General features: G+C 41.5%; 1 long non-coding RNA gene across 1 annotated transcript in view; it reads right to left on the reverse strand.

The window, feature by feature from the left end:
• The window catches only part of LOC134297444 (uncharacterized), a 182439-nt gene that overhangs the window by 57785 nt on the left and 111619 nt on the right, over nt 1-13035 (reverse strand). The window lies entirely within an intron of this gene.

The raw sequence follows: 13035 nt of genomic DNA on the forward strand, positions 1-13035 counted from the left end.
CTGTGTGGCAAGTTTGGTCCAGATGCGAAGTCGGATGGGTTCAGTGCTGTCTGTATAAGGGTGAACTACAACTCCCAGAGCAAGAAGTGAGTGATGGTACTTGGTCCATCCTCCCCCAATCTGCTCCAGGACAGAAAGGGTTTCATGGGGGTTGGGTGTGCCAAGTTTGGTCCAGTTCTGTCACTGCTGGGCATCGCAGTGGCCTGTGGGAGTTGTAGTGATTGAAAGTACTACAAACCCCATCATCCATGGGCCATCGTCCCACAAACGGCACCAGAGCATAAAGTGCTTCATGGGGATGAAGTGTGCCAAGTTTGGTCCAGATCCCTCTTTCCTGGTGGTCTCAGTGGCCTGTGATAGTAGCAGCCAATCAGAAAGCTGGCACTTATACCCGCATACATACAAACACTGACTTTTATTATATATATAGATATAGATATATAGATAGATAGATATAGATTATTAGAAGAAGAGCAGATTCAGGACCATCTCAGGGAAATAGGGCAATTAGATCTGGGAAGAAGAGTCAATAATCAAAAATGGAAAAAAATGGAGCAAATTATTATAAAATTATTATAAAATAATATGGTGATGGTACTTAACACCAGTTAGATTAAATCAGATAGAGGAGAAACATTCAAATCATTGCTGGAGAGGACACCAGTTAGAGTCATGTATCCATAAGTGGAGGTCCTGTAAATTTATACAAAAATTTTGGGAAATAGTATTTAAGGAAATAAGAGTGATGACAAAAATAGAGATAGAATGTACACCAGAAATAGCATTAAATCATTTTTGATAATGTTATATCCTCACAAGAAGTGAAAGAATTAATTTCCAACCTATTAATCGCAACAAGACTGATAATGGCAAAAAAAGATAAAAAAAGGAAAGATAAAACTGAATTTCAATTGGAAAAGTAATTTAGAGATGTTTGGAACATAGTGATTACCACAAACAGACTTGTAACATTAACGTTAATAGGGGAATATGGAAACAAACTGATTCTGGATAATCTTGGGGAAGTTTAGAGAATTTTTATTTATAGAAGAACAGGGGATAAACCTGCAACAGAAAAAAATGAAATTCTGGAGATAAAGAATAAGGTAAGTTGATGCAGGTGAAGGTGGCACAAAGAAAAGAAAGGGATGGGGGGGGGGGAAGCTGAACATGTTCAAGTAATTAGAAGAATTGTATTAGAACTATAAGTGCAGTATACTTTAGCCAGGGAAAGTTTTAAATGAAATTATTTATGTATTTATTTATTTACAACATTTTTACCCCGCCTTTCTCACCCGAGGGGACTCAAGGCAGCTTAAACACCCGGCAAAATTCAATGCCAAACAATCAATAAAATTAACATTAAAACCATTAACAGTAATCAGTAAAAATACATTCTACTAACATTAAAAAGCATTAAAACATATAAATAACTTAATTCCATTCTTCCAAGAACCTTGTACATAGACCTTAATTCAGACCGTGTCAATATTTGCTTACTCATTGAATGCTTGCGCACAAAGCCATGTCATTACGTTCTTCCTGAAGCCCAGAAGGGTCGGGGCCTGCCAGATATTACTGGGGAGGGCGTTCCACAGCCAAGCAGATGGCTACATATTGTTAAACCATATGACGAAAGTTGGAAGAAAAAAATGGAAAGAATGAAAAGAAGGCTCATGTAACAAGAAAATAAGGCTTAAGTTGTCAACAGGGGTGGCGTGGGGGGGGGAAGGGAATAGAAAAGGAAAATGTAACTATGATTATGTATTATAAAATAATGATTAATAAAAATTCCCTTTGGGGAGAAAATTAAAAAAAACAATTGAAAGGAATCCATCAAAATGGGACAAGCAGGTGCTCTTGCTACATCCTCGGAAGCTGTCGTTAATATGGCGTCAAAGCCAGAACGGATCAAAGCGACTTTGTCCACAAAAAACTGAGCAAATGCTTCACAGCGGGCTGCCGAGTTGTCAGTGATCCCGTCTTGAGGGACAGGATATAACAAACCTCTGACAACTCAGAACAGCTCCGCCAGACGGTTCTTTGTGGACGCAATATTAGCTGCAAAGAAAGAGTTCTTTGCAGCGTATGCCCTAAGATAAGAATATAACTGTGTTTGGTTTGACTCACTCGGCTTTGAACGCCACACACACTCTAGTCCCCTCTTCTTTCTCTTCATCACTGCTAGCTCCTCGGTGAACCAAGGAGATGGTTTAGCTCTGGTACTTGAGAGGGGGTGTTCTGGAGCGATCGTGTCTATTGCCCTAGCCGCCTCTTTGTTCCAGAGGGCAACCAGAGCATCGACAGGGTCACCAGCCGAGGTGGCGGGAAACTCCCCAAGAGCCATCAGGAATCCATCCGAATCCATAAGCCTCCTGGGGTGGACCATCTTAATCTGTCCTCCACCCCTGCAGAGGTGGAGGGGTGCCGTAAGTCTAAACCTGATCAGGTGATGGTCAGTCCATGGCAAAGGAGCGATGGTGAGCTCCTCCACACCGCCACCTTCCTCCCTTCCCTGGCAGAAAACCAAGTCAAGTGTGTGCCCCGCTCTGTGGGTGGGACCAGATACTAGCTGGGACAGCCCCATGGTTTCCATGGTGGCCATGAAGTCCTGAGCCACGCCGGAAAGGATGGTCTCAGCATGGACATTGAAGTCCCCCAGCACCATAAGCGGCTGAGACTCCAACACCAGGCTCGAGACCACCCCTGCTAACTCAGGCAGGGAGACTGTAGTGCAGCGGGGTGGTCGGTACACTAACAGAATCCCTAGTCTGTCCCGGTCACCCACCCTCAGATGGACACATTCGAACAAGGTTGACTGTGGGATGGGCACCTGGTCAGGAGGATGGAATCCTTGTAGACTACAGCGACACCACCTCCCCACCCTCTGGATCTTGGTTGATGCTGCACAGTATAACCTGGTGGACAAAGCTGGGTGAGATTCACCCCCCCCCCAGCCTCGTCCAACCAGGTCTTCGTTACGCACCCCAGGTCTGCCTGCTCATCCAGGATAAGGTCCTGGATGATCGTTGCTTTTCCGTTGACAGACCTTGCATTCAGCAGCACCACCTTTAATCCGGAGGAACCGCCAGCCTGGGCATCCAAGTTTACCATGTCAGGAGGCCGTTTTAGATCTACAAGGACTCTCTTTCTTTCCCTAGGCTGAATTAATTTAGGCCTTCCTTTCCCGTATCTCCCTCTCCCCTGTATTACTTCTATGGGGGCTCCTGAGCTGCCTGGCAGCCACTCCCCCCCCCCAACATGGTCCATCATGAGACTAATGCTAGCCTTTACATATGGGCAGAGATCCTGCATTATACTCAACCTCCTTTAAAGATGGTTCTTTTCTTCTCCCACTCCCCCACCTTAGGAGTTACCCTGATGTTATATCTGAGATAGTTCTGAGGCTCACTCCCTTTTTGCCTTATAGATCTTAAAGTGTGGGTGCAATGTGTTACAGGTGAGGGAAGATCTAATTCATTAATATCAGTAATACAATCACAGGGGTACAAAGGATTTGATCAGAGGTTAAAGGTAATAGTAAATTTACAATTAAAATGCTCAGGAGTAATGATCTTGTCACCACATTATATAACATTATATAACATGATAAAGTGCCCACATATATTGACATAATCTATCCGGTTATTTGTAGTTGTTTCCTATGGTTCAGATAGTTGTAACAATAACCCAGAATTCGTAAGCAAACTGTCCCTCCCCGCCCTCCTAAACCGATCTCCCTAGCCCTCAAATAAAGCCCAAAGTTAATAAATCAAACCCATTCACAAGAGATGTTAACAACAGTTGTTCAACAGATGTTAGAAATAGCAGCAAGGTATAAGCAGAAGTAATTAAAGTGCTTCAGTGCCTTAGTACTTGATCTGGGTTTAGTTCAGTAGGGCAAGTTCGATAATCAGAAGCAGTCTGATAGTGGCAGGTGAGTTAGTTTGATAAAGTGCGGCAGGCAGGTTTTGTCCGAATAAGGTGCATAGTGTTGGCAAAACAGCCCCATAAAGTGCTTAGTAGATCATGCGTTCTGTCCAGTATAATACTTAGTACTTGGTAGGCAACAGTTCTCTCTGGCCTTAGTAGTCCAACTCACCTCAGTATGTTGTTGGGGTTATGCGTCGAAAAAGGTACATGTGCCCTTCCTCCTCGCCACAGCAACGATGTCCCCAGCTGCAGGCCCAGCTCCACGAGGGCAGTTTTAGAGCCTTCTCCTTCACTCCCTTCCCCTTCCTACAAGTGCATGTGGGAGGAACAGCAGGACATGCTCCTTCTCCTGAGTAAGCAGGCAAGGGTGGTAAGCAACAGGAGAGCAAGCAGGCAAGGGTAGTGAGTGTCCAGCCAACAGATGTTTTAAAGCCTTCTCCTCCACTCCCTTTCCCTTCCTACCAGTGCATGTGGGAGGGGCAGCAGGACAGGCTCCTTCTCCTGAGTAAGCAGGCAACGGTGGTAAGCAGCAGGAGAGCAAGCAGGCAAGGGTAGTGAGCGTCCAGGTTCTTTATTATTACATCATTATTTCATGTTATTAATTATATAGAATGATTGTATCTTTGTTGATGTCACTTGTTGACCTTATTAATACATTATGAAAACTCCTTATTACAATGTACTTTCTTGGTGCAGATACTGTTTTAAAATGTTTTTCTTGCATACGTTTTTTGTTTACTACATTTGGAATTTTGTTTTATTTATTTATTTATTTACAGTATTTATATTCCGCCCTTCTCACTCCGAAGGGGACTCAGGGCGGATCATATTATACACACATAGGGCAAACATTCAATGCCCATAAACACATCAAACAGAGACTGAGACAGACAGACGCAGAGGCAATTTAACCTTCTCCTGAGGGGATGTTCGATTCTGGCCACGGGGGGAGCAGCTGCGGCACTTCCTCATTCCAGGTCGTAAATTACTTAAACTTGCCTCCCCACTTTTTTTTATAAGTGGTACCTTATTTCCTACTTGATAGATGCAACTATCTTTCGGGTTGCCAGGTCAGCAACGAGCAGGGGCTATTTTTTATTTTTAATTGACGGGTGCTCACCCCGCCACGGGCTGGCCTCGAACACATGACCTCATGGTCAGAGTGATTTATTGCAGCTGCTCAATAGCCTGCGCCACAGCCCGGCCCCTTTTCTTGAATAAAAATTATATATAAAAATAAAATAAAATTCTAGCTATCTGCTTTATGATTCTTAATTTTTGGCCATAAGGAAATGCACACATAGAGGGAGACCATGAATTCATTTGGCATGTATAAGCTTCTATCATCCATTCTTTGGCTGAATGAAAGCTTGCTATATTGTAACTTTATTGTCTGATAAGCAGTGGGTGGTAGATGTAATTGTTTGTTTGTGTGTGTGTATTAGCAATAGAGAGAAAAAATAGAGATGGGAGGAAAGGATGTGGGTAAAATTACTGCTTAAATACTCCAAAGTCTAGATCACGTCTGATCTTGAAAACTAAGCATGGTCAGCCATGTTTAGTAGTTAAATGGGAGGCCACAAATGAATGTTAGGTTTTCCTAAAGGGGTGGCTGAAAAGATGGTAGCCACTAGGCCTATGTGATTGATAAAAAAATGTTTCAGTACTCTACAAAATTAGGGGGTGCCAGAAAGTCATTTCTAAAGTGTTTCTAAAGTATCATAAGTGCATGTGGGGGAGGGGGTTCCGGGGCTCCTTTCTGAGTCAGTCTTAGAGCTATTGGAGTGAAAGTTGCTACAGTGGTTGAAAGCATTTACTACTGTTACTCCCTCAAGTTTCAGAACATTTCACTCGTTTATTGATTTTTGGGGATTTTTAAAGGTTTTTACAAAAACCTCTTTCTAAAAAAAACAAACTACAAGAGCTATGCCCTTTACAATTCCTCTACAATTACATAACATACCTAGGGCATCACTTTCCTCAAGGTTCAAAAAGATTAGCATCTCCTGAATTTTGGGGAGATTTTAATTTTTTTGTCCAAAGAATTACATTTTAAAAAATTGGCAAAAACACGGGCTTGTGTCTGGCTGAAACAACTTGTTGTGTTGTTGTTGGCTACCAACACACACAAATAGACCAGCAGTAGGCCTAGAAAATGTGGCAAAAAAGGTTTGTGCCTGAGTGAAACAATGTGATGCCTAGGGCACCTTTGGCCCTGGACCCTGTGGCATTTTCTGACCAGGATGAAGAAGATTTGGGTTTTCTCCCAAGTCAGCAAGTTTCAACACCCTTCCAGATGCCTCATGTTGACATTTCCGAGCCAGAGCCAATTAAGAATGCCCTTGAAACAATGCCGGCTCTCCCAGATTCTCCGGCATTTGATCGTAGGGCATTTGTATATTCAGACAGATCAAACAGACAGATCCTCCGGAGAAGCACCAGATTAGCGAAGCGTGGTGACTATGGTTAAGCCCAGTTCTCTTGGGAAGAATTGGGGAGTTCGACACCTGGTGAAATAACTGTAACAAACTCAGTTCTCTTGGGAAGTTTTAGGGAGTTAGGCACCTGGTTTGGGGGAGCTTATGAATTTTAATAAAAGTGTTGTGTTGAGAACTTGCCTTTGCGGTGACAACTTTACATCTCACTGAGAAACATCATCATCTCCAGCTCCTGGATTTCCAAGCGGCCTGACGGTGTGCTTACTCTTGAGTAGACCGGGCACCGGTCTACCTCCTTGCCAAGTTTGGACTGCGTTTCGGCTCCCGAACATCTAGTTCCTGCCTTGCCCTGAAACCCTGTTTTTGGACATTAATTCAAGAGAACTCTTCTTGCTTCTTGCTCTTTTCCCTACTCAAAACTCAGGCGGATTTTGAGTGTGTTTCGGTTTCTGGATTTTGAACTCTAATACTGGACATAAGACTTTTACTTATTGGACTAACTTTGATCTTTTCTGAAAGGTCAATTGCTTCTACAACTTTGCTGCTTATTTCCTTTTGGAACTTTACTTGCTTTAATAAAGATAATATATCACAAACAACTTGTTGTGTGGTGGATGTTGGCTCTCAATGTTCACAAATAGGTCAGCACTCAACAGCCCAGTAGCCTTCAAAGATTTTCTAAAATGCAGCAAAAAGATAAAATAGTCATAAGTCAAAAAGCACCCACCCACCCCAAAAAAGAATAAGCAAAGGAAGCAGCCAGTGCCTGCCAGTGCCTAGCTTACAATGTGCAGAGCTTCTCTCTTTCTCCAGTGCAGACTTAAGTCAGCATCAGCCTCAGTTAAGCTAAAATTTAGTAAGCTAGTCTCCTTCCTTCTCTCGCTCTCTGTCACGGTGCCCGCCTGCCTGCCTGCAATGCCACTACCCTGCCTGCCTGCAATGCTACTACCCTGCCTGCCTGCAATGCTAAATTGAACCCGGCATGAAGCTCCATCCTTTTCCTTATCCAATCACAAATGGAGACTGCGGTGTGGTGCTCAGGATTTTAAAGATCAATGGCCATGGCTTCACTTCCTCTCCCCCTTCCCTCAGTCCTGATTGGCTGAGAGGCATGGCAACACATTTGGCTTCACCTCCCGGTAGTGCTTGGTTGCTTTTTGAATTAAAACTGCACATCAGATAGTTATGGCATTTATGCAACTTACTCAAGAATACCAGGTGAAAGTTTCGATTCTTACATTTTTGGCATGGGTGACACCCGTGCATCAGATATCATGTTGTATATACAAATCTAATGAATTAGATCCGACTTATGAGAGACAATTGAAATTTTGCTCAGCCCTAGTAGACACTTGTGTTCATCTGAAGCCATCATGTTACTCCTTCTTGCTCCTTTCAGGTTTAATCAATGTAAAGAGAAGATGGAGCAAATAAAATGTCCCTTATTTAACTCAACTTTCAGTGTCTGGTCTCATTATTCCATTGTCATCACTGTGTGGCTGTTTTTTTTCCCCTATGAAACTTGATAGCACTACATTCAGTTTTGTCCTGAAAGATATGGACACAGTTTTGCAAATCCCGCTTAAAGTATTTGTTGAAATATTTGTGTGTCTTATTTTGTGAACTGTGTGCTAAAATAGTCTAATCCATACAATTCATAGCTTCCCAATAACAAAAGTTAGCCATTGCTTCTTATATCACTATGCATTTAATTTTTAGTCATGAAGCTTTGATAGTGTTCATTTGTGAGGGGGTGTTAAATGGTGACAGGTGCTATTTTCATTCTTGCTGTGTCCTCTCAGTAGGTTACTCTGTTAATTGTTCTGTTGCTCGCTATTTCCTTGTATAGTAGCTGTAAAAAGTGTTCATTTTTCACATACAGCAGCATTCCAAAACTCTGATCTTAGAAGTACATATCACTGAAATGTTGAACTCACTTGGAATGGATGGGCATTTACAGATCAGTTAATATGGATTAGCTGTCCCTTTACACTTATTATTATGTAGTCATACCCCTAATTGAAGTGGTTGAAGAGGGGTAATTTCTTGTCATCACCCTTTTCTCTGTTTAATTCTAGATTCGTCTTGAAAATCTACGCAATTTCTCCTAACACAGCACAACACTCAATTAATTCTAAGTATAATTAGGATACTAGTACACCCTTCGTGATGACATCCATTTGGAGGGTGACAGAGGCTGAATGTCTCTCTCATACCATCCTGTGAAGTTCCTACCACCCACAATATTCTATGTGGTTACAAAAATTTCTTGCTACTGCACTAATCACAGAATAGGGTGCAGCTATGAATGCATCAGCTGTGATTTAAATGGTGACAGGCAACAATGAAATTAACAAGGTCTCTCCACATTAAAATACCTCTATAAGCATGGCAGTGTATGATTGTCTTTCAATGGCAGAGTCTTGGTGATGAGTCTCTAAGTGACTATGGAAACCTAGCTCATGGTGAGGATATATTTCCAGATAGAAAGTGGTCCTCATCGATATGATGTCTGGAACATTAGTATAGGGTCAACTTATTCATCAGGGGAGAAAAGGAAGAAAGGAGGAAAGGAATAGAAATGTTGATGAGATTAATCACTGTGTTGTCGAAGGCTTTCGTGGTCAGAATCACAGGTTTGTTGTGTGTTTTCCGGGCTGTATGGCCATGTTCCAGAAATATTATCTCCTGACGTTTTGCAACCTTTGAGGATGCCTGCCATAAATGTGGGTGAAACGTCAGGAGAGAATACTTCTGGAACATGGCCATACAGCCTGGAAAGCACACAATAACCCATTCATCACTGTCTTATCTTTCACACTACAGCAGCTGACCCCCCCCCCCCCATTTAAATGCAATAGTTACATCCTATGAAATCTTAGGATTTATAGTTTTGTAGGGTATTAGAATCTTCTACCAATGAGCTCTATTGCCTCTCCATGATTTATGGAGCTATCTAGGTTGAGGAAGAAATATGAGAAAGGAAGTTTGGTTTGGTGTATTGGCTTCATGGTCTAAAAACCTGATGTTTGAAGTGTTTGAACCTGATGGCATTTCTAACACTTATTTCCGCATATATCAGGTGATGTTAGGTTCAGATAGGTAAAGGTAAAGGTTTCCCCTTGTCTTTAAGTTTAGTCGTGTCTGACTCTAGGGTGTGGTGCTCATTTCCATTTCTAAGCTGAAGAGTTGGCGTTGTCCGTAGATGCCTCCAAGGTCATGTGGCTGGCATGACTGCATAGAGCCCCATTACCTTCCTGCTGAAGTGGTACCTATTGATTTACTCACATTTCCATGTTTACAAACTGCTAGGTTGGCAGAAGCTGGGGCTAACAGCGAGATCTCACCCTGCTCCCTGGATATGAACTGCTGACCTTTCGGTCAGCAAGTTCAGCAGCTCAGCTGTTTACCCACTGTGCCACTGGGCCCTCCTAGGTTCAGATGTGATACTGTTAAAAGAAAGTGTCAAATCAGTCCCAGTCAGTATTGTTAGTAGCGAGGAATGATTGCAATCAAGCTATTTGGACGAAACAAGTGGGGCAACCTGCTTTCATCCAATGATCCATTTGCTGTTTCAGGGTGCTTCCAGACAGCACCAAAACCCATTTTGGCACATGTTTGAGTCCCCACAGCACCCTAAAAACCTGGGCTTTCCCAGGGGGTACATGCCATCCTGATTAAAATTAGGATGGCATGTAGCCACCCCAAAGCCCCCAATTTACCCTTAAAGTTAAGTAAAAGATACCTGGCTGCCATAAGCCCCTCCTAGAATCCTCTTGGTGTGAAGAAATGATGCCTGAGGAGACAAGAGAGGCAAAGAGGAAAATACCTCCTAGTCCTCCTGTCTCTTCACACACCATTTCCTTGCACTATTAGGATGCAAGAAGGGAACTTATGGCAACCAGATACCTTTTACTTAACTTTTAAGGGTAAATTGGGGAAACTGGGGAGAGAGGTGGGTGCCATACTGCACCTTTGGGCTCCAGGAGCACAAATGTTTTGGGATGGCAATGGGAACTCACCCTTGGGTAGCCCTGAGACTACCCTGAAGTGAATCCCCACAGGCCCAATGCCCCAGTAGACCCAGGTCTTTCAGGAAGGCCTGGATCTAATATGGTATCAACTTAATTCAGAACAAACCAAGTAAACTTTGCTTTGCTCTGAATTAATGTGTTTTTACTGGAACTGTCTTTTGGACACCTCCGTTAAAAACTGAGAGGTTCCTGTTTTTGGGGCTGTTTAAACGGGCCCTCACTAACAATGGTTCCACAAGGAGTGCAAACTGAGTTCTTTTTTTCAGTTCCATTATGTGAAATATTTTGTAACATGAAAAGTCAAGTATTCAACCTAACGTTTTTATCTATGTGCAAGACATACGCAATCTCAATGAACTCTAATCTCTTACCTTGAAGAGCTAGATAGTCTATTATATTATAAAGCAGAATCCTACAAATGTTGAACTCTTCATATCACTAGACTTGATGATAACCACAAAGGACAATTACATAGAGATGCTTTATTTACCTGATCTTTCTATGAGTTGTCTGAATATACCCTATACATTATGTGCAGAAACAAATTCATCTTCATATATTTAGACAGACCTTAAGAACTTGGACAGTTTTCTTAAGGTACTCTCTCAAAATCATATGCAAACCTTTATGGTATCCCAGCCAAATCAGATGAGCAGGATAGCTCCTCAGGGCCATTTTTATACCACTGATCCCCAGTTTTGATCATCCCCTAGATAGACATGTAGGGTATTTCTAGTGTAAGGTAGTTCTGGAGTGTTCTATGGTGTTCCTTTCTTTAATCCCCTAGTTCCCTTAGATCTGCTATATTATGACTAACAATTTTCTGATGTTGATTGTATATATCTACTAGTTTAAGTACTTGGCATTGACCAGGTATACATTTTCTAATGGGAAATACATTCTGAAATTGTTGTTTTGAGTAAGTCACACTCTTTTGACCTTGAGTCACACTCTGTCAGCCTCAGTGGAAAATTTGTCATCACCTCCCTTTTGAAATATATTGTAATACATTGATTGCTTCCTTGAATGGCGAAAAAGTGCTGAACATGGCTTTCTGGGCTATGGTTTTTAGATCATCCTAGGCCCAATGCTGAACCTTTTCATGACCTAGTCACCATAATGGCACCAAACACATGCATGCACACACACTCATCTTCCATAATATATATCTTCATTAAATTTCTTACATCCTTATGGATGGATGTGGCTTTCAGGGCTGTGTTTTTTTACTTCATGTCAGGTCTCATTTTATGGCTTTTGTAGAGGATGCAATTTTCTCTACCACTTGCTAATCCTTTCTATCTATACATTGCTCTCTTAAGGTTGCATCTGAGTGCTACATCCTTCCCCCCCCCCCCCCCCCCCGTTTTTGGAGTCCTCATCCCAAATCAGGATGCTTTTTTGGTGCAAACCCCTCCATTATTTTAAGTTAGATAATGAAAGGCTATATATGCCAAATTTGATTCAGATCCATCAAGCCATGTAAGAGCCTTTGTGGATTAAACAAACAAAATCCCAAATAAACATACTTTGACTTTTATATAGAGGGAAATTTAATTTTTTGAGAATTGAATTTTTCATGCTCTGAAATGTTTCTTAGAGAGTTGTATACTACACAAATACAGTAAATAAATATCATCCATATGTACAGAATAATTTCCCCATTAGCCTACACCTAAATCAGCTGCTGACAACGTTCAGAATATGATGCACTATTGCACTGAAAATGTGCATTCTGTGCACACATATTTTTCATGGTGCTATTTCAAAGTCGATACAGCTTGAACTTCTTAGGTGTGGCATTTAATGTTTTTCTCCTTCCTAGTGCAATGAATGATAAATATCAAGCATCTATTCAGTGATGACAAACATTTGTTTTCTTCTTTTGTAATACATTCTCACTGCATAGCACAGATATAATTTTCATGTTATGCTTCTGTCATTCTTAGATATTATCTCTACAGCAAATAATGGCAAGTAGATAAATTAATTAGAGAGTCAGTCTATATTATAACAATAAAGGTGTGTTGGAAATGAAAGGTATATAACTCAGGAATATTACAAATTCACAAAATAATATTTTACATCCTTTATCCTAAATGATATCATAAATAATTAAGATAATTACTAATATTTGTCCACAGTGAAATTATTTAAAGATGGGCAACAGCTCTATTGCAAAACTATTTCTATGTAAAAAATGAGTGGGAAGAATGACCCATTTATGCTTCATTTGCTGTAATAGAATCACATGCAGAAACAGACTGCTGTTATCATAAAGCTTTCAGGTAAGAGGGCACAAATTTGCTGACTCCCTGGATTACATTAAAAATGAACCCAATAAATGCACTTCTTTTTGCCAGTGTCATAAAACAAACAACCAAAACCTTATTGATCCATCTAACCTGATACCAATTCATAACAAAAAGCTTGTAGCTGCCCAGCTATTAATTGGGTGAAGTCTTGCCTGAAAGCCATATCTCCAAAATCTCATGAAATAAAGGGGGCGGGGGCATATAATGGTCCTATCCCTGGGCTTGTACAATGAAGAGCACAGCTGTAGACATTTTAAATGTCACAGGATTACAGGTACTCACCTTTAGCTCCATCTCCTTATTCCCCAGCCACGA

This window comes from Anolis carolinensis, chromosome 3 (genome assembly GCF_035594765.1).
Source record: "Anolis carolinensis isolate JA03-04 chromosome 3, rAnoCar3.1.pri, whole genome shotgun sequence".
In the NCBI taxonomy this organism is placed as follows: domain Eukaryota; kingdom Metazoa; phylum Chordata; class Lepidosauria; order Squamata; family Dactyloidae; genus Anolis; species Anolis carolinensis.